Raw genomic sequence first — 9,910 nt, 5'->3', positions numbered from 1 at the left:
ATTCTCTTTATGAGTCAATCAGTTTTCCAAGATTATGACTAATTAGGCCAGAACATGCCTAATGCCTTCTCCCTCATGCAGGTTCCACAAGTTTGTCTACTAAGGGACACCTTTTAGAAAGGTTACCGATTTGTCACTTCATTATCTGGATAACCAGAAGCAGCAATGAGTCAAGCAAAAGGTCACTGAGATTGAAATCAAAAGAACTAAATTTGAATCTCCATTTTATTAATTACATCAAGTCCCCTAGATGAAGTCATCTCATCAATGTTAATGATAATAAAGGCTGATTCATTAATATTTTAAGCCTTCAGTAAGATAGTATGAAAATGTGTGTAAAGTACTACAAGTTACAAAAATGTCAGATGTGTTTTCATTAGTTTCTGCTTCATTCTGTGTTGATGACATTTTCCAGACACTGTCTGAACTACAAGAACAGATGGATTCAAATAAACACACATTTCTTGGTCACCCAGTTCCATGTATTTGGTGTTGGGCACGAAGGCAAGTGTACAGACCTGGGGCATACAGTTTTTTCAACATGGCAGAGATGGCAAATAACCTGAATTAAGACTTGGAATATATCAAACTATACCTAAAGGCTGGTGAAGATTCTTTTGTCATTTGGAGAAGCAATTTAGGCATGAATCTCTCCAAATAAAAAACATTTAAATCTGTGTGTGTTAGTCACTCCGCTGTGCCTGACTATGTGTGACCCATGGACTATAGCCTGCCAGCTTCTGTGTCCATGGAATTCTTGAGGCAAAAATATTGGAGTGAGTAGTCATTCATTTCTCCAGGGGATATTCCCAACCCAGAGACTGAACCTAGGTCTCCTGCACTGCAGGCATATTCTTTACTGTCTGAGTCACTAGGGAAGCCCTTCAATCTGTATAAAGCACTTTTAAAGAAAAATGCTTTCCTCTTTGCTAACAAGATCTAGTTTATAGGAAGCCCTCTAGAGGTTAGCTAACATTATTGCCTGCATTTACTGGAAGGAGTGCTTAGATCTTACTTTAGCTGATACCTAATATCCAGATGTGGACTGCTGAATCTCAGACAGCGTAGTGGTCAACATCAATTTTTTAAAAATTATTAAAATTGTGAATTTTTAAAGTTAATTTATGAAATTTTCATTTATATTTTCAGAAAAAAATTGAAGTAGAATTAAAAGTACAGCTCTTATGACCTCAAGCACTTTTATCCGTAACTTGCAGTTGTTTTTGTTCTTTCCTTTACTCTTTATTTTATCCTTTAATTTCTTAGAAATATATTTTCATAGATTTTGAAGTCTATGAGACAACACTATATGTTAGATATTTGTTTATGTACTTTACTCATATATAGATTTTCTTTCACCTTGCATGAAAAATCTTAATTACTTAGAGTTTAAAAATAATGGGAATTTTATGGGTCTTTTTAACACACTATACATTGCAGTACTCCTATTCATGCTTATTTTGCAATAGGCAAAAATTTTCATAAAGAAGAAGCTTTTTTGTTTGTTTTTATTGTTTTAGTCTCCTCCTCTACACTTATGTATTGGTCATATAAACCTTCAGGCAGTTGATGCTTGGTGGTCTTTCAATGGTCTTTATCTTGTGCTCTTAAATATCTTTTCAAAAATACATGTATCAATCAAACTTAAATTTATTCTGTTTGAGGTCAAATGCTTCATATATGGTAGGAAGCCAATGAGCATCTGCTGACTGAGTTGACATAATTCTAGTTTTCTAACCACTTTCCTCATGGTAAAGGTGAGAAAAGAGCACAGGGTTTTGGTGATTCTCATATCCATGAGATGGACTCCCAGTGATGACCAAAGGTCTCTTCTCATCCCAAAGGTCTTGAAACTATTTAATTATAATAGCTACATTAAGGCAGGGCAGTTCAGGTCAGTTACTCAGTCGTGTCTGACTCTTTGCTACCCCATGGATGGCAGCACGCGAGGCCTCCCTGTCTGGCAACTACTCCCAGAGTTTTACTCAAACTCATGTCCATTGAGTCAGTGATGCCATCCAGCCATCTCATCCTCTGTTGTCCCCTTCTCCTCCCATCTTCAATCTTTCCCAGCATCAGGGTCTTTTTCAATGAGTCAGTTCTTCACATCAGGTGGCTGAAGTATTGGAGTTTCAACTTCAGCATCAGTCCTTCCAATGAATATTCAGGACTGATTTCCTTTAGGATAGATTGTATTAGTTGTATATCCTTTCAGTCCAAGGGACTCTCAAGAGTCTTCTCCAACACCACAGTTCATAAGCATCAATTCTTCAGCACTCAGCTTTCTTTATAGTCCAACTCTCACATCCATACATGACCACTGGAAAAACTATAGCTTTGACTAGACAGACCTCTGTTGGCAAAGTAATGTCCCTGCTTTTGAATATGCTGTCTAGGTTGGTCATAACTTTTCTTTCAAGGAGCAAGCATCTTTTAATTTCATGGCTGCGGTCACCATCTGCAGAGACTTTGGAGGCCAAGAAAATAAAGTCTGTGTTTCCATTGTTTCTGTGTTTCCATTGTTTCCCCATCTACTTGCCATGAAGTGATGGGACCAGATGCCATGATCTTAGTTTTCTGGATGTTGAGTTTTAAGCCAACAATTTCACTCTCCTCTTTCACTTTCATTAAGAGGCCTTTTAGTTCTTCTTAACTCTCTGCCAGAAGTGTGGTGTCATCTGCATATCTGAGGTTATTGATATTTCTCCCAGCAATCTTGATTCCAGCTTGTGCTTCCCCCATGAATGGTAGGGCAATGGATATGTAATTTCAAAATGATGGACCAACTTGATATCTTTCCCAGTTTTTGTTATAATTTTAAAATCTCACTTGTTTCAATTCAGTTCAGTTCAGTTGCTCAGTCGTGTCCGACTCTTTGTGACCCCATGAATTGCAGCATGCCAGGCCTCCCTGTCCATCACCAACTCCCAGAGTTCACTCAAACTCATGCCCATCGAGTCAGTGATGCCATCCAGCCATCTCATCCTCTGTCGTCCCCTTCTCCTCCTGCCCCCAATCCCTCCCAGCATCAGAGTCTTTTCCAATGAGTCAACTCTTCGCATGAGGTGGCCAAAGTACTGGAGTTTCAGCTTTAGCATCATTCCTTCCAAAGAAATCCCAGGGCTGATCTTCAGAATGGACTGGTTGGATCTCCTTGCAGTCCAAGGGACTCTCAAGAGTCTTCTCCAACACCACAGTTCAAAAGCATCAATTCTTCGGCACTCAGCTTTCTTCACAGTCCAACTCTCACATCCATACATGACCACAGGAAAAAACATAGCCTTGACTAGATGGACCTTTGTTGACAAAGTAATGTCTCTGCTTTTGAATATGCTATCTAGGTTGGTCATAACTTTCCTTCCAAGGAGTAAGCGTCTTTTAATTTCATGGCTGCAGTCACTATCTGCAGTGATTTTGGAGCTCCAAAATATAAAGTCTGACACTGTTTCCACTGTTTCCCCATCTATTCCCCATGAAGTGATGGGACCATATGCCATGATCTTAGTTTTCTGAATGTTCAGCTTTAAGCCAACTTTTTCATTCTCCACTTTCACTTTCATCAAGAGGCTTTTTAGTTCCTCTTCACTTTCTGCCATAGGGTGGTGTCATCTGCATATTTCAGGTTATTGATTTTTCTCCCGGCAATCTTGATTCCAGCTTGTCTTTCTTCCAGCACAGCGTTTCTCATGATGTACTCTGCATAGAAGTTAAATAAGCAGGGTGACAGTATACAGCCTTGACATATTCCTTTTCCTATTTGGAACCAGTCTGTTTTTCCATTTCCACTACTAACTGTTGCTTCCTGACCTGCATACAGATTTCTCAAGAGGCAGATCAGGTGGTCTGGTATTTCCATCTCTTTCATAATTTTCCACAGTTTATTGTGATCCACACAGTCAAAGGCTTTGGCATAGTCAATAAAGCAGAAATAAATGTTTTTCTAGAACTCTCTTGCTGGAAGAAACACAAGCTGGAATCAAGATTGCCGGGAGAAATATCAATAACCTCAGATATGCAGATGACACCACCCTTATGGCAGAAAGTGAAGAGGAACTCAAAAGCCTCTTGATGAAAGTGAAAGTGGAGAGTGAAAAAGTTGGCTTAAAGCTCAACATCCAGAAAACGAAGATCATGGCATCTGGTCCCATCACTTCATGGGAAATAGATGGGGAAACAGTGGGAACAGTGTCCGACTTTATTTTTCTGGACTCCAAAATCACTGCAGATGGTGACTGCAGCCATGAAATTAAAAGACGCTTACTCCTTGGAAGGAAAGTTATGACCAACCTAGATAGCATGTTCAAAAGCAGACATTACTTTGCCAACAAGGGTTCGTCTAGTCAAGGCTATGGTTTTTCCTATGGTCATGTATGGATGTGAGAGTTGGACTGTGAAGGAAGCTGAGCGCCGAAGAATTGATGCTTTTGAACTGTGGTGTTGGAGAAGACTCTTGAGAGTCCCTTGGACTACAAGGAGATCCAACCAGTCCATTCTGAAGGAGATCAGCCCTGGAATTTCTTTGGAAGGAATGATGCTAAAGCTGAAACTCCAGTACTTTGGCCACCTCATGAGAAGAGTTGACTCATTGGAAAAGACTCTGATGCTGGGAGGGATTGGGGACAGGAGGAGAAGGGGACGACAGAGGATGAGATGGCTGGATGGCATCACTGACTCGATGGACGTGAGTCTTAGTGAACTCTGGGAGTTGGTGATGGACAGGGAGGCCTGGCATGCTGGGATTCATGGGGTCGCAAAGAGTCGGACAGGACTGAGTGACTGATCTGATCTGATCTTGCTTTTTCCATGATCCAGCGAATGTTGGCAATTTGATCTCTGGTTCCTCTGCCTTTTCTAAAACCAGCTTGAACATCTGGAAGTTCACAGTTCACGTATTGCTGAAGCCTGGCTTGGAGAATTTTGAGCATTACTTTACTAGCGTGTGAGATGAGTGCAATTGTGGGGTAGTTCGAGCATTCTTTGGCATTTCCTTTCTTTGGGATTGGAATGAAAACTGACCTTTTCCAGTATTTTCCACTGCTGAGTTTTCCAAATTTGCTGGCATATTGAGTGCAGCACTTTCACAGCATCATCTTTCAGCATCTGAAATAGCTCAACTGGAATTCCATCACCTCCGCTAGCTTTGTTCATAGTGATGCTTTCTAAGGCCCACTTGACTTCACATTCAAGGATGTCTGGGAAGAAAGCAAAGAGATTGAAACACTAGGACAGAAATCTAGGGGCAAGATTGGAATAGAGTCAGATAGGGTAGAGTTGGGGAGGATTTAGAGGCTAGTTACTGATATTTATATTAAAGGCGTAATCAGATCAGAACTTAGTTTTGTCTTTTTTTTTTATCTTTTCTGGAAGATTTTCTGTTTCCTTCCTTGTTCTTTGTTTTCTTTCTTTATATACCTGTTAGAGAAAATATATAAAGGTATATACCCATCTCTCTGTAAACCTGAGTTTTCATATGAAGGGACTTGCACTAGACAAAATGTTGATTTCTCTTTTGACTCCCTCTGCTCCCAGGAGACAAGGAGTGATTCATCTGAATGGTGAACATGTGAGAAGAAATTGAGAAGGCTCTGCTCAGGCCTTTCCACCTAGGGCAACTGCTAGGTTGATAAGCCTGTTATAAAGAAGCAAGGCTATTTGGCCAAAAACCTAAGGTCATATCCTTCCCCAGAGTGTCTCCTGAATGTTACTCTCAATAGTTCTAAACTCAGGATGGGAAAGGGAGTACTGTTTATGGTCACCTGAAATCCCAACAATTTCCTCCCTTGTCCTTTTAAGCTGGATTTCAAAATTATCTTACAGAACAGTAACATTAAATGCTAGTAAATAGGGAAACAGAAAAGCAGAATAAAGTCAGATTTTTTTTTTTTCTATTTGTTCATTCAACATATGTTTGTGAGAATCCACAGTGCCAGGCTCTGTTCTAGATGTGGGTGTATAACAATGAACAAGGTAGCCAGGATTTCTGTTTCATCATCCCTACAGAGCATGCATGCAAACTTTATGTCACACAGTCTTAACATTTCTCTCCAGAGGTAGGGGGCAAAGTGTGTCTTGATCTTATTAAAAGAAGAGGCAAAGTCATCTTCGATGACAAGATGAATAGGAGTTTACTAGCCCAAAGATTGTCTGGGATTGATGCACACTTTGCTGTTGCTGTTTAGCCATTAAGTCATGTCCAACTATCTTGTGAGCCCATGGACTATAGCCCACCAGGCTTCTTTGTCTATGGGATTTCCCAGGAAATATTGGAGTGGAATATTTTCTTCTCCAGCAGATCTTCCCAATCCATAGATTGAACCCATCTCTTGCATTACAGGAAGATCATTTACCACTGAGCCACCAGAGAATCCCATAATACACACTACTATATTTAAAACATAACCAACAAGTGCCTACTACAACAAGGAAACTTTGCTCAATATTCTATGATAACTTATATAGGAAAAGAATTTGAAAAAAAAAAGATACACGTATTTGTATAACTGAATCACTTTCTTATACACCTGGGAGATACTACTGTTTACTACAAGGTTATCATTGAAACTCACCTTTATTAGGATAGCTAACTTTTGACTCCAATGATTCATCCAACAATAGGTATCTACCCCAGACCAGGTCAATCAGAGCCTTGACTCAATATTATTAGTTTTTTGATACAGGAAATACAGGTAACCTTTTAAAATAGATGAAACTCAAGAATTGTCAGCAGCCACAGTTCTGGATCAGCAGTGAAGAGGGGAAAGTTACTGAGAGACAAGAATCCAGCCATATTCCAGCTTGCCCAATACTATGTTCCTGGCTTGACAGTTGAATAACTCTGTGAAGCATGTCTGCATTCTTCCAATAAGGTGCTGTTTCAAAACAGTTTGACCGCACTCACAGAGGAGTGGAGCACTGTTTGTTTTCAAGCCCTGTGCTCTTTAGTTTCACATGTTGTTTTCTACACGACACCTGTCCCATGCACCTCCCCCATTAAAAAAAAAAAGTCTTTCATATGTACAAAAGTCTGTGACAATTTTGACACAACACACTTCAAAGCCCTAAAATAAATATAGAACCCACCTTACAGCATGTTTTCAGTATTTATCGGAATGTTCTTGCTTCTCTTTTCTTCCTTTTCCAGTCTTGTCTTATGTTAACTGAGAAAGGAATTTTCATCTATTCATCCCTCAGTCATCCACCCTGGACTCGCTTAAAAAGGCACTAACTGATGTAAGGCTGTTATTTAACTTTTCGGAATACATCAGAGGCTTAGAATTTCATCTCCCTGGGTCTAATTTCAGACTGTCCTTAGTGTTGGTTCTGAATGATTGCTCCTTACCCCCAACAATCTTTAGCATTTATTGTACTGATAAATATATCTTGCTTGTGTAATTTAAACCTCACTGGGGGGCAGAGGTTAAATAAGATCATTGGCTTCCACAAGTCAGAAGGCAAGGAAGAAAGATGTTTAGATTTGATAAGATGTTATAGCTCACCCTGTAGGCACCATTGTTAAAATGATGTTCCTGATAAAAGAATGAAGCAGCCTGTGAACCCCAAGTTTTTCTCCCACTTAGGGATGTCACATTTCCAAGGTAACACTTAGCTGTATCTCACAGTGACTACCCAAGATTCTGATCAACGCCTCTGAATGGTTTCCATTTTGAACGTTCTCACATTATTAGGAAACCAAGTAAATTCTGTCAGGTCTATGATTAAGAAACTGAAACTAAGATAGGGGAGAAAGATCTTCCTTAAATTGAAAGCAAGCAACCACATGGGGGAAAAAATGAATTCAGTGCTCAGAGTTGAGAAGGAAATGGTAAAGCCTAGAACACAACTCTGTTGCAGGATCTATGCACCCTGAAAACTCTCAAGAGAAAATTTAGATATAGAGCAGTAAGTGTTGTAATTTTCTCACAGGTGATGGTCCAAAGTCATGGCAGTTCAACAAAGTCATAGGGATTTACCAAAAATCTACATTCTTTTCTTAGTTATAGCTCTCTTAATTGAAGATCCTCATGGAATTTTGATCATTAGCAAGGGAAAGTATTAAGTTATTAGCTATATAAATGAATGGATTTGTAACAGCAATATTAAAAACAGTCTAAATAAACCCAATCCATTTTATTGTTAAAAGGTTGCACTCCTGTACGTCTAGTTATAGTCAATGATCAACTTTAGTCAATCAAGATGCAATTGTTGAAAGTGGAATAATTTCTGAGGTGACTCTTAAGTCTGTATTACATTGAAAGTGATAATCAATGTCCCAGTTTCATTAGCTTAATAGGCCCACCATTCCAAAATCTGTACATACAATTACAAATTGTTATATATCCCTGAAATTTTTTATACATTATCTCCAATATTTTGTTCTATGCCATCTTCTTGGCAAACATTTTGCTTGGGTCCAGTGAGATTTTCTGGAAGCTCAACCTTAAAGATGAGACAGATGTTAAATGACTGGGATCCACCCTCAGCATTGAAGTCTAAAGGCAAACACAGAATCATGAGACATGATCTGTTTCCATCAAATCTGTGAATTGTTTCTGAAATTTGGTTTTTATTTCCATTAAATTGTTCTGCAATTCCTGGACAGCTGTGATTCCATTGACTTCAGGGATATTTAGCAATGGGTGTTAGGTGCTGTCTCAAATCTCCATCTGCTCAATCAACAAGTCCAGTTTGCATCTCTCACTTCTTCAAATAAATCAGCAGAAGCAAATATATATTCTCCTTTGACAGCATCGAGTCTGGTGAATCCATATCTCTGCCACAGCAGTGTAAAAATGCAGTTAAGAGTTTGAACATTTGAGTTGTCCAAAGTAATCTGATTCTCAAAACTCCTTAATTTGAAAAAACAGATCAATAAACCCCTTTCAGATTTTTTCCTTTGACTCAGTTACCAATCTATATTAAATGAAATTGTTTCAACTTTTGCCAAATAAATAGACCTATGCATGCAGAAATTTTCATCTTAATCACTTCCTTCATTAAAACCTTCAGTGAACTAGACATAAAACTCAGAGTTCTTACTTCCAAAGTTTCAGTAAACAGAAATCGAGTCCACCAATGCTTACATGGCTTGACATTCATTTCATATTATTCTCTGCTAACACAGATTCCCCAGTAATAACTGGGTTCAGCATGTTATTGTTCAACCCCCAAAATCTCTGATTGCTCACGAGAAGGTAAGTTCACATGTTCTTGGTCATTAAGTATCAAGAATATTTTGTAGCATCCTCAAGGTAAATGTCTTGTTCAACCTCCAGGGTCTGATGAGCAGGGAAGAACTAGCTATTAGCGCTGAAATTCCTGGACATGACTTTGGCTCATGACATATGTTATGAAACTTTGAGACCCACTCTTTTGAGCTTCAGAGGTACCTTGGGGAAGCCAAGCCAGACACTATCTACAAATGTCTTCCTTCAGGAGCCCCTCCTTGTTACCATGTGAAGACGTGGAGACACACAGGTATAAGACAACCATGTAAAGGATGGAAGCAGACATGGGAGCGAGACAACAGAAGCCAAGTAGTGCCAAGGGTGTCTGCGGCCAGGAAAGGCCAGGAAAGAAGCACAGAGCAGCCTATTCCTCAGAGCTGTTAAAAGGAGCCAACTCTGCCAACACCTTGATTTTTTTACTTCTAGTTTCCAGAATTGTGAGACAGTAAGTTCCTGTTGTTTTATGCCCCCTAGTTAGTGGCATTCTTATTTCAGCCCTGGGAAACTAGTACATCTGCCAAGTAACAGTGCTGGAAAATAATTCTCCAGGAAGGCTAGCATGCCAGAAGCAGGTAGAGAGAACCACTCTTAGGTGGGCTTTTATATCATATAATACTTTGACCACCTGATGCAAAGAACTGACTCATTTGAAAAGACCCTGATGCTGGGAGAAGAATTGATGCTTT

This window comes from Bos indicus, chromosome 6 (genome assembly GCF_029378745.1).
Source record: "Bos indicus isolate NIAB-ARS_2022 breed Sahiwal x Tharparkar chromosome 6, NIAB-ARS_B.indTharparkar_mat_pri_1.0, whole genome shotgun sequence".
NCBI classification, from domain to species: Eukaryota; Metazoa; Chordata; class Mammalia; order Artiodactyla; family Bovidae; genus Bos; species Bos indicus.
The sequence above is the reverse complement of the archived record's forward strand: the minus strand, read 5'-3'. Positions refer to the sequence as shown.